The sequence below is a fragment of the Podarcis gaigeae genome (assembly GCF_964106915.1).
Source record: "Podarcis gaigeae genome assembly, chromosome: 6".
NCBI classification, from domain to species: Eukaryota; Metazoa; Chordata; class Lepidosauria; order Squamata; family Lacertidae; genus Podarcis; species Podarcis gaigeae.
The window spans coordinates 38469589-38484380 of NC_139682.1; the positions used below are offsets into that span (position 1 = coordinate 38469589).

At 46.3% G+C, this 14792-nt stretch overlaps 1 protein-coding gene across 2 annotated transcripts in view; it reads left to right on the plus strand.

Annotated features, from left to right (window-relative positions):
- Positions 1–1267: 1267 nt before the first annotated feature.
- Positions 1268–14792, plus strand: part of PLXNA2 (plexin A2) — a 415423-nt gene continuing 401898 nt past the window's right edge. For both annotated transcript variants that reach the window (XM_083745460.1, XM_083745461.1), the window contains exon 1: positions 1268–1862. The gene's annotated coding sequence lies outside the window, so the exon portion shown is untranslated. The remainder of the gene's footprint in view (positions 1863–14792) is intronic.

Consider the following 14792-nt stretch of genomic DNA (forward strand, 5'->3'; position numbering starts at 1 on the left):
AACGGACAAACGTCTGTAGTTAAAATGTGTTAGCTTTCTTCTGCGGCACTCCTGTGCCCACTTTATTAGGGAGGAAGGCTTACTTCTGAGTAAGCATGCATCACCTTGCCCTGTTCATTTCTCTGCTTCCCCTGCCTAGAAATCTGGTGGGAAAAATACTATTTCCCCGTGTTATATTGCACCTACCCGCCGCACCTTTGCACTCCCAGGTGTGTCTGTGTTTCCTGATTTCCGCACAGGAATTTCCTGAATTGATACACATCCAATATGACACGCCGTCGTAGCTTAGCTTGACACTCGCCTATATGGAAACGCTGAACCCTACATTCCATAATCGCAAAACTTTCTCCCGAGAGACTTTCAGCATAATGTGCAACAGGCCGGAAGGAAGAGCCAGGACCACATTTTCCCCCTTTTTATTTGAAGGCTGCGATCCTGCGGTCACTTACTTGGGAGCCTACCTCCCGGGGGCACTTGCCGCAAACCTTTTGGTGGTATGGGTGGGGGGACAAGGAGCAGAGTGAAGGAGAGAGGGAGGTTCCCCCTCCCTCCATCCCCAGGATGATGTCCCACCTGTGGCAACGCACCTGTGCGCCTGTTTTTACCTGGCCCAGGTCGCCCAGCTCTGGGATTGAGTCCCCTGAGCCCACTTCCCCTTCTTCAGGCTGCCTTGCCGTCTCCTCTTTCGCCCGCCAGCCTCGGACGCAGGAGCCGGTGCCAGCCACCTTCTTCCTCTTGAGCTCTGAATTCTGTTGCTTTTCCGCTGGAGTTTGGCTTTCTGCTCCCTCCCTCCTCCCCCTGCCTCTCCACTCTCTTCCCTTAGGAGCCAGCGAGGACCCCCCACCCACCCCCTTGACAGGTAGCATCCTTGCTGTGGATGAATGGGGGGGGGGGCGACAACCCCGGCTGCGGATCTATTCCAAAACGTATACCTGCTTCTACACACGCCCACCCAAAAAATCATCCCCGTTCCTTTCCGATCCAGCCAAAATCTCCCCCCTCCCTCCGACGGATTCCTTGATTTTGCTTTGCTCTGACGTTGCTGAGGAGAGAGGAAGAGGGAGAGAGAAGCGGTCGTGGGGGGAGTTCCAAAGACTGCAGCAAATTGGGGCAGGCCTGGGATCTGTGGGCGCTGGCTGGGGAAGGGTTAATCCCCGGTGCCTGTATGTTAATGAGCTCCATGGTAATGCAAGGAGGCCGGCTTTCGCGGGCAGGCTGCTGGTGATGGAGAGGGGAGGGGAGGGAGGGAGAAGGAGCGCCGTGCCAGTCTAGCTCCTGTGGTACTGGCAGAAAGCGAGCGAGAGCGAAGCGCGCGGAGTGAGCGAGCGTGAGGGAGAGAGGGTGGGCGGGAGCGAGAGGGAAACGCCGAGCCACATCCATGAAGGAAATGACAGCGTGAGGCAGGCGAGGCAAGGCAGCCCTAGCAAGCCAGCCAGCCAGCCGCCGCCAAGGGGAAGCCTGCCGGGGCTCGCCGATGCCAGCCCGGAGTCCGAACGGATCCCTGAGGTGGCCAAGCCCCGCCAGCCAGACGAGCGGGAAGCAGCCTCGGGCACCGCATCTCGGGCACAACAAGCGGGCGAGGCGCGCGCGCCGGGCTGCTGCCGCGGAATGACTGACTGACTGACTGGCTGACTGACTGACGCGCGGACTGAGTGCCGGAGGGGCGGCAGGCAGGCAGCGGCTCCGTCAGGCAGGAGGAGCAGCCGCCGCGCGACTTTCGGAATACAGATCCATGCCAGGCTCGCCGGGGGTTTCATGAAGCCGGGCTGTGTGTGGATTACCTCGCCGTAATTTCGAGGAGGGAGAGGGCGACGGGGAGCGCCCGGGGAGCGGCGAGGCGAAAGAGTCCTTCTGGAGCCTGGGTAAGTCCGCGAAGGCTGCCCACCGCGGAGCCCGCGCCTTGCCCGCCAGCACCTGGTTCCCGCCCCGCCCGCCCCGCTTTGGAGCGCAGCAGGGCAGTCTGCTTTCCTTATCGATTCTCGCCGGGTTTATGTTCAATATGATGGTGGTGGTTCACCAGCCACTTTCCCGCCGTCGCGGCGGGGGGGGGGGGTAGGGGGGAGGTGTCGCCTCTCTTGACAGCCATTCCTGCTCCCCCTGGACTTCCGCGGGACTCGCTCCCAGGTTGGAAGGGGAGTGTTGCTGCATGTAGAGGATTGCAAGCCGTCCAGGCGCTTCTCCCTCGGCGGGAACGGCGGCTCGGGGGGTTGCAAGACAGGTGCGTCTCTGGAGCCCGCTCCCCTCGAGCCGTCGATGGCGGCAGGAGGTCGCTCCCCCGATTTCTGGGGTCGCTGCTTCCAAACCGGCTCGATCTCTTCGGGATTCTGCTGCTCTTTCCGGAAGCCCGCTCCGCGTTTGGCGGAGGCAAGTGCGCTAGAAGAAGCAAACAGGTTCACCCTCCCGAAGAAAAGTTCCCACCGAGAGAGACTTGGAAGTGGTTTCGATTTCCCTTTGGAAACGTCTCTCCCAGTGTCCCAGTAGCTTCTCGGGGGTGGGGGGTGACTTTCTACCATGGTTCAAACCCTGCAGAGATGGTGATCCCCCCCAACCCAAAGTTGCTTGCTTAATAGAATATCCCACCGCTGAAGCTTTTCTGTCTGTTACACTGGTTTGCATTCCTCCTTATAATGCGGGTACCAGCCTCTCTGGGACCCTCTTTTGCAATGTGGCTCGCTGCAAAACTTCGTGTTTCTAGAGACTGTGGGTTGTTAAGTGCTGCCACAATAACTCCCACTTAGATGATGAAGTCCACGGAACCACACTGAACAGAGGAGGAGTTTGCATGGTAAGGAAAGTGATAGGATCTGCTTTGGTTTGGGAATTCTGCAGGTGAGGAAGGAATAATAAGGGATACATCCAATTAGTAGACCATTGAAACCAATGGACTAAAGTTATGCCCAATCATTTCAACAGGTCTACTCTGAGTATGGTCAGCATTTGAACTTACCCTGTGAATGCCCCCCCGTTGTGTTTACAAGCATTCTCCCACGATTTGTATAACTTGTCAGTAAAATGGGTCACTTTAGCAGCTCTGACTGATTGTGGGTTATGAGCTCTCATTGACTGGGCTGCCTCATTGATGACATCGTTTCACCAAGTTAAGTCAATGACCTACTTTTTTCTATGGTCAGGAGACTGATATAACTATTCAGCAAAGACCAAATGCCATTCAAAGCCTGCAACGTCAATACCTTCAACACTTAATTTCCTTGGTATCCCCCATGGCCAGCTCCTCCCTCCCTCCATGAACCTGCAGACTTTTTATAACACAGTGTTTTGGTATCATTCTGTTAAAACTGAATGAAAACAACCAGTGTAGACTTTGGAAGTAATATACAGTTGAAAGTTTCGTGCAGTGTGGGTCTTGAAATGGAACATAATGGCAAAAAAGTGATTCCTTGCTCCGATGGACCCACTACAAGAAGATGAAGGTAACCCCTATTTATTCACCATTCCCTGAATCACTATTTCAGTGTATTTATTTGTTGAGTCACCCCATCCCAGCACAACTTAAAAGAGGTTTGTGCTGTGGAAAGAGGTAACAGATTCTGTTTCAGAATCTGAACAAATTCCAAAAATGTAATAGACACTTCCTTTCTCTCTTAAAACCCCCCATCCCTGATCTAACTCTGCCTGATATTTCTCTTTAACCCTGTAATCATCTGAACTCCTCAGCTGAAGAATATGAATTTCCTAGAATACAAAATTTAAACAAAGAAACAAATCCAGCAGTTCCAATCACTCTGATGGTAGAGAATAAATGTTTCCCTGCCTTTGGCTCTCTCTGTTTGGCAAAATTACATTTAACACAGGACAAATTGGCTTTCAGTGCAGCAAAATGGAAATGGCATTTGGAATGGGTTTTGTGGTGGAGACACAGGGACCACAGGGTTTTCCAAAGGTGTCTCCTGTAATCTGAAACCCCCTGTGCTGAAAGGAGCAATGAAGAACTTTCTGCTTGGTTGCAAGGTTTCTTGAAGGCTTCGAAAGGTTTTTTTGCTACTTTCAGGCTATAGGCATCCCTCATGTTCCATTGCAGTGTTTTGGGACTTGCACTGAGAAAGTTGCAAACAACTCTAGGGAAGTCATTTGGATGCCAACATGCAAAACTCCACAAAGCCATGGTGCAAGTAATTTGCATGTTTAGCCAAAACTCCCTGTAGTATTCTGGTGCACCAAGAAAAGTTATTCATGTGAGTGATTTCCCCCCCCCCACACACACACACACAACCCAGAACTTCATAAGTGCAGGTACACATGACTGTCTGTTTCTGCCCACTTTCACAACTGTTCCCAAAGAGAACTATCTCCTCAGTAGCATCCAAAAGGCTGTCATCCTCCACTGGCAACAATAAAGTATTACTCTGTTGTTTCCACTCACACTTTAACTCTTGCCCTGGATCAATGTGTGCTAAAAGTTCACATCCTCTACTCTTTTTGCAAACACCATTTGGGCAGTCTACCTGGCCATCTAATTCTAAGCAACTGCACTGGTAGGGATGTGTCCTCCTGCTTTCTCTCTTCTGATATTTCCATTCAGTCCCTGGAACATTTTACTCCTTTGCCTGTCAGGCATCCATAAAAGAATAATGGCAGCAGCAGCAGCACAGTAATAATAATAATAATAATAATAATAATAATAATAATAATAATAATAATAGTTCCCCGCCTCTCTCCCAACCGGAGCCAGTGGGTGCTCTTGAGACAGGCCCTTTCCCCCATTTCCAAACAGTCTTGATTATTCAGCTAATCTTTATTTCATGGGCACGTTACAAGAAACACACAAACAGAGGGAGAGAGAGTGGAAGGCGGTGACATGTTTAAAATACACAAGAAAGGCGCTGGCAGGAATATAATCGTCCTTATTCTGCTGATATGAAATATTTATGGCTCTAAGTTGCGGCGAGGTTCTCTCCCCCTTCCCCCTTCCTCTTTGCAAACCTTTCAGCACCATCCCTCCCCTTTCTGCCTCGGTAAAAATCATATTTAAACAATTCAGCACGGGGCCCTTCATTCTTACGCTTTACCCCCTCACCCAGCTGTCTCTTCGTGTAGCTGCGCACAGCTGTCTACACGCGTAGCCGGGGGGTACAATGTACTTCTGTCCATCACTACAAATGGGAAAACCAGGAATTGCTAGCCAAGCTACTAACCAAATCATAAAGAGACCCACGCATTGTGTTACAGTCTGTTAACTAGAAATAATTCACAACCATCCATTTAGCCAGGCCTGGGAAGGAGGGGGAAGCCTACAAAAGAAGCCCCCCCCCCACACCCTCATTTCCCTCTCCTTCCTTCATCCAAGGTGCCTGTATTTGATAGCCAAAGCCTGCTTACCCCCTTGGGCATTCTGTTATTAATTCATTAGATCTGATCTTATTTTATTTTATTTTATTTTGCTCCCTCCTGGTATTCTCCCTCCCCACCCCCCTTCTCACAATTCAAACAGTGGTGAATGGACAAAACTCCCTCAAGGGAAACATTTTTTCACTTAGTTACAAAGATTTCATGGCTAATTAGAGTAAATGTGGTTTTAAGAGTGTTAATCTCTTAACCAGCTTGGCTGGCAGGCCAGGGCGCTTACAAAAGGAAGAGAAGGATGAATAGAGGAAGAGGGGGCTGCTTCTCAGGGTTCCACCATTACTGATGACAGTGTCCATCCTATCCAATAAGAGCCCTGTAGATGGTCAAGTTAGGCCCACTGCTCCTCTCAGTGAGGGATCCCTTCATAGAACAGGGCTCTGTCTTGATGTGGTTTGTATTCCCAGCCCTCCCCTACATGACCCCAAATTAGTGCCTGTGAAACTTAAAGGCTGAGGCAAAGGAAAGCAAGTTCTTTGTCCTTAGAAAAGAGATTTCTAGAAAGCTTAGATCAGAGCAGAAAGAGGATCAAGGCAGTGTATTCTACTTGGCAGGTACAGGCTGCTGCCTAACGTGTTTTATGGGCAAGTTCATCCAATGCAGCTAAAAAAATAAACTCTGTAAGATGTTTCCCCAAGCTCCACCAGCCCCAACTGGTCCATGGTTAGGGATGATGGGAACTGGAGTCTGGCAATGTCTGGAAGGGACCACAGGTTACACACCCCTGTGCTATATATAGCCTATGAATTGTGATGAGAGGGAGGGTGCTGACATATGAGCCAAAAACTTCTTCTCTGCCAAACATTTTGCGGGGAAGTTTTCTGAAACAGTTGAACCCTCCCCAGTCCCTTCAGTGGAGGCCCTTCACCCTCTTGTCTCCTAGAGATGGATCTGAGGACACATAGACAAATAAGGAAAGCTGTTTGTGTGCAGAATCATTCCGTCTCTGCCCAGCGTATCAGTTTTGCTCCAAGGTCAAATGTATGTTAATGATTGGGAGGTGAGGCAAGTGCTTCCAATTTTTCTTCTTTCTGACATCGTTTTCAGATCCAGAAGTGTTAAGGAGGGAAGGGGGGGGGAGGAAAGAAGGAAGAAAAAGAAAAAAGAAATCTCCCTGTCAAACCACTTTGGCATGAGCAGGAGTTAGTTGTGGGGTGGGATTTGTTTATTTATTTATTTAAAATAAGGTTCCTTCTCTGAAGCAGATGGCTCCTGCCAGACCTGCAATCCATCTTCTCCTTGATAACATTTTGACATAAGACCCAACGCTGCACTAAATAAACTCCAGGGCGCTGCAAGCCAAGGACTTCTGAGCTTGGCAAAAAAAAGCCCAGAGCCACTGATTAAGAATGCTGTGGATTTTCTGTTGAGCTTCTTGTTTATTTAAATGCGCCTGCCTTTCCCTTTTCTCTATGCTCAAGACATCCCAAAGTTTTCTCCAGTGACTTTCATCTTTTCGATTTTTACATGAATGGGTTGTGAAACCTGCAGTGCCACTTTTCCCCACTAGAGGGGGCTCCTGCAGATAAAGGTTGATATAGTGGGAAGTAGCTTTTGTATAGAGCAGTGGGTGGGTGGTAGTGGTGCCGGGAGCGGGACACTCTGCTATGATCATGCCACTGTTCAGAATCTGCTAAAAACCACCCAGTCTTTTCCTTCTGTATATTATATGGTGAAGCAAGGCATGCCTGTGCAGTTGTGTGCTTAAAATGTGATATACATCTGGCCTGCTCTTTTCACGAAGTCCTAGCTCTGAATGGCAGTAGCAGTATGGGGGGGAGGAGCAAGAGCAGTTGAGTACTTGAAAAGCATTCCTGGTTATGAACCAGGTTGATGTTTTCTCCCCTCATTTTATCAGGGAGAGAGACCTGCTTTCAGAATCTTCTCAGCATGGTTCCCTCTTTCTATCGCCCCTGCTGTGGCTGGAATGTAGCTCTGAGAACAGCCACAGATGTTAGTAAAACAGCATTAGGAGGACTCTCAGAAATATAAAAATGCAGCAACGCAGAAAACCGATGTCAATTGTGAGGTCTCTCTCTTGCGTTCCCTTTCTCTCTCTAATCCAATATACCTTGCACCATGTCCGCTCCGCTGCTTCATTGGCTGGGAGAATATAGTGCGGCCTGACTCTGTTGGCAAACGGGGATACTGCTGGCATCTCTGTGGGATGGTGCATGCCAGCAGAGGGGTTCTGGGAAAGCGTTGGCCTCCCTCATTCCAATCTGATCGAGCCCAGCTCGTGTTTCTGAGTTTAATCTACGCTTCTCTTTGGGCTGAAATTGAACTGGGGGGTGGAGGTGGCAGAAGGGGGGTGGCAGGTGGAGGCTGGAAATATGAAAAGAGAGATAAATGTATCGTGTTATGAAAGTTTAATCCTGCTTTGCTGTGGCTAAAATTACATTCAGGGCTGGAGATAAAAGGCATCGGAGTAACATTATAAAAAGGCTAGATCATCTTAAAAGGCAGAGCGATAGCGAGCCCAAGTCAGACAAGCCATCAATCCAATGCTCACACACAGAGGCAGTTCTCCAAGGGAGCGGAGAAGCAAATGAGGTGTGCTGCCGGTTCCCTCCTGCCTAATACTGCTGACTTGCTGCAGTGGGAAAAGAAAAGGCACTTGGCTCAGAATGTCCATATATGAGAAACGGCTGACCGGCTGCCTGGTGTGTTGCTTGTCGGCCACTTTCTTCGTGGGCTGGAATGGGCTGGCTGGGGGAACCTTGAACAGCGGGATCTCAGGGACCCCAACAGTGCAATCTGGAGACGATTAGCTACACTTGGAGGATTACAGAAGGTTGAGGGGTCTGTGAAGTTTTGGCACATACACGATGCTGCTCAATAAGGCACACTGGAGTGAATGTGAACTATGGTGGAAGTGAAACAGTAGAATGCTGTCAGCAGCTTGTGTGTTTCAATAGATGGGTTGCGTAGGGGACCTGAGTTCAAATGCTGCTCTCCTTAGATCCTGTGTATATTTCATATTATTAAATAGCAACCCCTATTTGTTAGACATTTGGAAAAAGCAAAGGCCAAACCGGTTCTTTATCTTTCTTGAAGCACATGCATTCATCAGTCCTCTCTCCAACTGCCACCAATGATTTAATGCTGTTTGGGTGCTTCATGTGTTCAGTACCTCTGAAGTCCTCAATGACTCCTTTACATATGAACTTTCTGGGTTAAGGCCAGGAAAGAAAGCGAATTCAACCCAATATTCTTCAGAATGTTGCACAAATGGTTAATGACCGATGAGAATGAGAACTCTGGGAGAAGAGGAGCCAAATAGCAGTTGGTATAGGCCTTGCTGCATTACTTCTTTTTGTTGAGGTAGAGTGTCAGCCAAGAGAAGAGTTAATAGGCACACTCTTTTCCTGGAAAACAAAATTCAAAAATAAACACTTGAGATATAACTTATAACTGGTTCACACCTCCATATTAGTTGGAGTTTCTGTTTATCGGTGGGGAAGGAGCAAGACTAGTCAAAACAATTTACTGCCTGAGGCAATGAAAATACAGTGCTGCCCCTTTTCTCCCCAATTCCACAAGCTGAATGAATCCCATTGGACTGGAAGTTGAAGGGACTGGAGAAGACAGAAAGAAGCTTTAGGAATTGTCACCATTCAGCTCCCATAGTGGCCTCTCCCTCCACACACCCCAACTGCCACCACAGGAGCATCTTACCCTGAGGAGAGGGGAGAAGAAGCAGTAACAGCTTTTTCTAAACAAACAAGTTGTCTTATCCATTCTATTGTAACTTTATATATACAGTGGAACCTCGGTTTTCTAACATAATCCATTCCAGAAGTCTGTTCGATTTCCGAAATGTTTGAAAACCAGGGATCAAAGGGCTGTCAGCAAGTTCAATGGGGAAAATTGAGAAACACACCTCGGAAGCCGTTCAACATCCGAGGCATGTTTGAAAATGGAAGCATTCACTTCTGGGTTTTTGGCAGCCGAGATGTTCGAAAACCGAGGTTTGACTCTGTGTGTGTGTGTGTGTGTGTGTGTGTGTGTGTGTGTGTGTGTTTGTGTGTACACACTTTGCTTGTAATCATCTTACAAGTGGACAGCAATTGTATGCAGCAATCCCCACCACATCCTTTGCCTGATTTTGGCTATCCATTTTTTCCTAATGGTAGCTCTGGGCTGGAAACCTGAAAAGAGAACAGATTATGATTGTTCTGTCTGCTGACAGACTTGTTTTTTTCTGACCTCACAGTGACCACCTGCCCCAATGACTGAACTATAGGCCCTCACTCTATTACTGCGTCTAGGTATGGTTTCTCTTTCTAGTGTCTTCTGACCAGTATCTCTTAGTTCTTTCATGACACCTAACACTCTTTTTGCCCAATCCATAGGTATATAGAATTATCCACACTCCCCTCCTCTGGCAGAAAAGCCCACATACATTTGTTGTGTCCAGTTTTAAACTGTAGTTTTCCTCACCCCACCCTGAGGTAGCATTTTCTGTGCATCTGCTCTTCTTGTCCTGATGCTGAGTTTCCAACAAGTCATTTCTGCCAGTTTTCCTAGCATTTGCACCACTGACTTGAACCCATAGACCAGTGTTTCTCAAACTTGGGTCCCTAGCTTTTGTTGGAATACAACTCCCATCAACCTGACAATTGATCCTACTAGCTAGGGGTGATGAGAGTTGTAGTCCAACAACAGCTGGGGACCCAAATTTGAGCAACATAGCTATAGACAGAAAGTGTGAGGGAGAGCATCATTGTAGTAACAAGTGTGGTTTTCACCTCACAGGCAGGCAGGCAGGCCTTCTTTTCCTTTGAAGTAAACTTCAAGAAAGTGAAAGGTGACATCTGGATAAATATTACGGTGACCTCTCACCTCCCATTCCTCCTCCAGCTTCGCCTTTCTTATCACTCCCTAATGAATCCATCAATGTGGCAGCAGGAGGGAGAACAGCTCCTCCAGGCCAAAGCAAATTTTATTCCCCCAGCACCAATTTCCTCAGGGGTGGGTAAAGGGAAGACGTGTTCCAAATTTTGAGGAATACTTCAGTTATTTTGAAGCCAACATCCAAACAGGAAAGGAAAGTCTCCTTCCTAGTTGCCTGGAGTGACCGGGAGGCTGGGCGAGTGCGAGATAAACATTTATTTTATTTTATTTTTGCAACATCAAAGCACTACTGGAGTGAGGCAGTCTGTACTCCCCAAGCTTGTTGAAGGCAGCTGAGGTCTGAGGTTATCAAATACTCAAAGTTGGCTCTTGGGAAAATCACTGTAATTTTGTGATAGTGTTGTTTTCTCACCCCGTCTCTCTGCTCTTTGCAATAAATATTTGAAAGCTAGAGTAGATGGGGCTTTTAAAATATCAGCTATGTTCACATTGGGGTGCCTTGGTCCTGAGCTTCTGGGGGATTCCTGTGTCATTCACAGGTATGCAGGAGGGCTTTGTTCTTTGCAAGTTTTGATAAGAATTTACCTGATCTGCACCTCCTGGACTAATGTGCAGATTGGAATGCAATTTACCCTACAGATTTTATATTTCTCCAAATTTTGAGATGCAGCTCTTGATTTAAAAAAATAATAATACCAAACTGTAGATTAAAATGCACGTTTTTGGGGCAAATACATTTAGAAATGTGTACTTTAAGAGAAAATATGTTTAGAAATGTGTATTTTGTGAGAAAATACGCATTTATTGTTTTTCTATAGATTTAAAAAACACCTCTGACTAATGCAGAAATGGAATGAATTTATGAATGAACACATGTGAAAATGACTGTTCCAGCCACCATATTCATGGGGTAAAAATGCATCTAGTGATAGTGTAAGGCATAGTTCTTCCAACAGTGTAAGGCAATGCTCTTCAGCTTTGTACCCCGTGATGTGTGGGCTAAATTGATTGGGGATGATGGGAGTTGAAGTCCAGCAACATTCGGCGACCCAAAGTTAAAGAATGGTGATGTAAAGGGCTTTGTGGTGTGGAATCAGGGCTGACGATAACGGGACTAAGATGAGACTATAAGAAAAAGAAACAAAGGATTCAGGCAAGACTATTGAATGTGTTAATACCTGCAGCAAGAGTTAAAATGGTCCACTCATGAAGGGCAGCAGGTGGGTGATTGGATAGGAAAGGTAGATTAGGATGGAGGACAAGTACTATGCAGGAGCAAGGCTGAAATGTGGGAGCTGATGGCGGGTCACAAGGGAGAGCAGATCAAGGAACCATCCAAAACAGAGAGAAAAACATGACAATGATAGTGGAAATATAGGGAGCTTTTATAGCAAGATCAGGGATTCACAAGGTCCTAGCTGAGACTTCCTTTACTGCTTGCACCCCTGAGCTGCTTCCACGAAATTTGCTTAGATCCTACACCCATGTTCTGGAACATGATACTCCACGCTTACCCAGGCCCATTCCTCCTGTGATTGCGACTGTTCTATCCCTCATAAACCCTGACTTGGATATAAACAGGGTCTGTTATGATCACAGTAAACCCCTCAACAATCATGTAAAGTAGATATTATGATACCCCCTACAGATTGGTGGGTGCTGAGTCTACAAGAGAGATTGGTTTGCCTAAAACCACTGAGTACGTTCATAGCTGAGATGAGAGTTAAACCAATGGCTTCCCCACTCACACACTTAGCTGCAACATTTTTTAAAAAAAATATTTTTATTAAGATTTTTAAACATAAATGCAAATATAATGAACAATATATCACATATCATAACATATTTTCTTCACTTCTTTTGACTTCCTCACATCTCCCGCTCCCATTTGCATCATTGTCAATTCTTGCCCGCAATTTACCATCTTGTTTACATACTTATGTCCCATTCATTTAAAGAATAATCTAATATTTCTCCCAAAGGTTTATGATTTTTCCTCAATCTCACTTAGCATCCTAATTGCATCTAATTTAGTGGTGGTCAATTATTTATGATCTAGCCTCCGTCTTAACATTCAACCAAATTACAATACTTTTTAAAATAAATCTTAAATTTCTTCCAATCTTCTTCAACCTTCTCTTCTCCCAGGTCTCGGATTCTGCCGGTCATCTCAGCTAATTCCATGTAGTCTATCAGTTGCATCTGCCACTCTTCCAGTGTGGGTAGATCTTGAGTTTTCCAATGCTTAGCGATGAGTATCCTTGCTGCCGTTGTTGCATACATAAGACTTAGCTGCAACATTGCACCAGTTCTTATCAGCTGCTGAGAAGCCAATTTTTATGTTTCTCCCTTAAAGCACCAAGCAGCATAAGGCAGCCAAACTCCCACTGCTCTTTACCAGTTTTCAGGAAGCTGAGAAAAACAGGAAACTTCTAGGGAGCAGTGCTTAGTCACAAACTGTTCTACATATGGAGGCTTTCAAGGAAGCTGACCACTGTTATGTACAGGCCTTAGCAAGACGCTGCTGACTCACCTTGGAAAAAATCATTCGGGTTATTTCCAGAGGTGATCTCTTTAGGAACAAATGCCTCTGGGAGAGGTTTGCATGCTTGCTTGAGACTCTCTATATTTCATTACTGGTCAGTTACCTTATTTGTAATCAGGGAATCCTATAAAATCCAGTAGAGGTTTGCCTTGCCTCTTCAGTAAGTAACACCTGAACTGATCTTCCTCTTCTACCTTTCTCCCTAAGTCCCCTTTCCTTATCTGCCTTTGTCTTTCTAAGCCTGATGGCAGCTCTCCCCTCTTTTTAAATTGGCATTAACTGCTTTGGGGGATATTGTTTGAAAAGTGAAATATAAACGTTGAAAATAAACTGGAAAATGGGGGTCCCTCTAAAGTTGGAAATCCTTCTTTCTCACCTAAAGTTGTTCAGTGCTATGTAAATGGATAGTCTGTGTGGCATTCGGGTGGGGGGAGGGGAGACACATTAAGAGAGTGAAGGAAAAGATCCATACCTGTCAATTCTACCACTTTCCAAATGAACCCAGAGCTTTGCCCATGGGAAGTGGAAACACATTCAGTAGATCTCATTGATCTGATCTGTTATGGTTAGATGAACTTGACCTGAAAGTGACATCAGGTCAATGAGATTTACCAAACAAAGTCTTCCGCTTCTCATAGGTCAGCCCTGTGGTTAACCAAAAGGCAGTCAGGTTAGCACCTCAACATTTATTCCTACCACTCTACTTTGATCTTTGCCCTAAAAGTGGAAGGCTCAGAAAGACATGGTCGCACAGGGTCTAGGCATGCAGCAACAGATTTACTATTTTGTTCCAAACCTCACCGTGCTAAGCATGGGATGTATCTACATCCAGAATAATTAGCCTCTGAAGCCCTGTGTGAGTGTCTCTGGGAATTAATGGCATCTGGTCCCCATAGCAGACTTCTTTAAAATGCTGTTGAATCCCAGAGCAGTAGCTACTATTCTCAGAGGAGAGTAAATTGAAGGGAAGTTTATTTAGCCAGCATCAGGAGCAAAAATACTGCCACCTCTATACAGTTCGTGAATGGAATGGACTGTAGCAGTTTAGAAGACCTAAGATTGCTATATATGTCCTTGGGTGGTGGTCTTTTGCATGTTCCCCAAGGACAGATGTATGGAAAGAAAGTCTGTCATTCAGCCTCGGTGTGATTATCACGAAGTTTGCAATCATATGCACACTTAACTGTGAGCAAACATCAATAAACACAGTGAGGATGTACTTCTGAGTAAACAGCATTGAATTATGATGAACAGCTCACACTCTTCAATCCATTCCTCCCTGCTCCTGTTCAGCTGTAATGTTTTCTTTTAACAGTGTGAACATCCCCATCTTTTCTTTAATGCATTTTAGTGCTGTTCAGATAACCTACCGCACTTAGACATAGAGTGCCGGAGAAATGCAGGGCATGTTTTAATGGCTCTAGTGCAGGTGTACCAGGTTGCTAATGAGACCTTAATGTCGGTGGCATCATCATTGCCATGGAGAGGCAAGGGGACAGCAGCCAAAGCACGTTCCCTTTAACTGACATAAATGATCCATTAAATATTGCTGTATTGTAGGCCTGCACAACGTGTGACCCACCAAGCCAAATGCCCTGTTTTTTGAAGTCTCAACTGAAAAGCAAAACCAGGAGATTTATCAAAGCCCATAGTGGACTGTAATGTGTAGACAGGGAGTTGAACTTGACTTAGTGCATCACACAGTGCTAATCACTACAAAAGGGAAGAATGCCATGTTACCCTAGGATAACCCTCTTGTTACCCTCTTGAACCTTGAGTCCCCAGGTGTTGTTTAACTACAACTCCCATAATCCCTGGCCATTAGCTAAGCTGGCTGAAGATGATAGGATTTGTAGTGCAACAACAAGTTTGTATTCCAAGGACCCAAGAACACTGCTCCAGGAAGTCAGTGCCATAATTATATTTGTTTTGAGCCTTGTCCCTGATACAGCCTGGATCATATTTATGGCCTTCATGCAACACACAGGATGAAGTGTCCAAATGGACAACATTGTGCTGTCCTAGACAC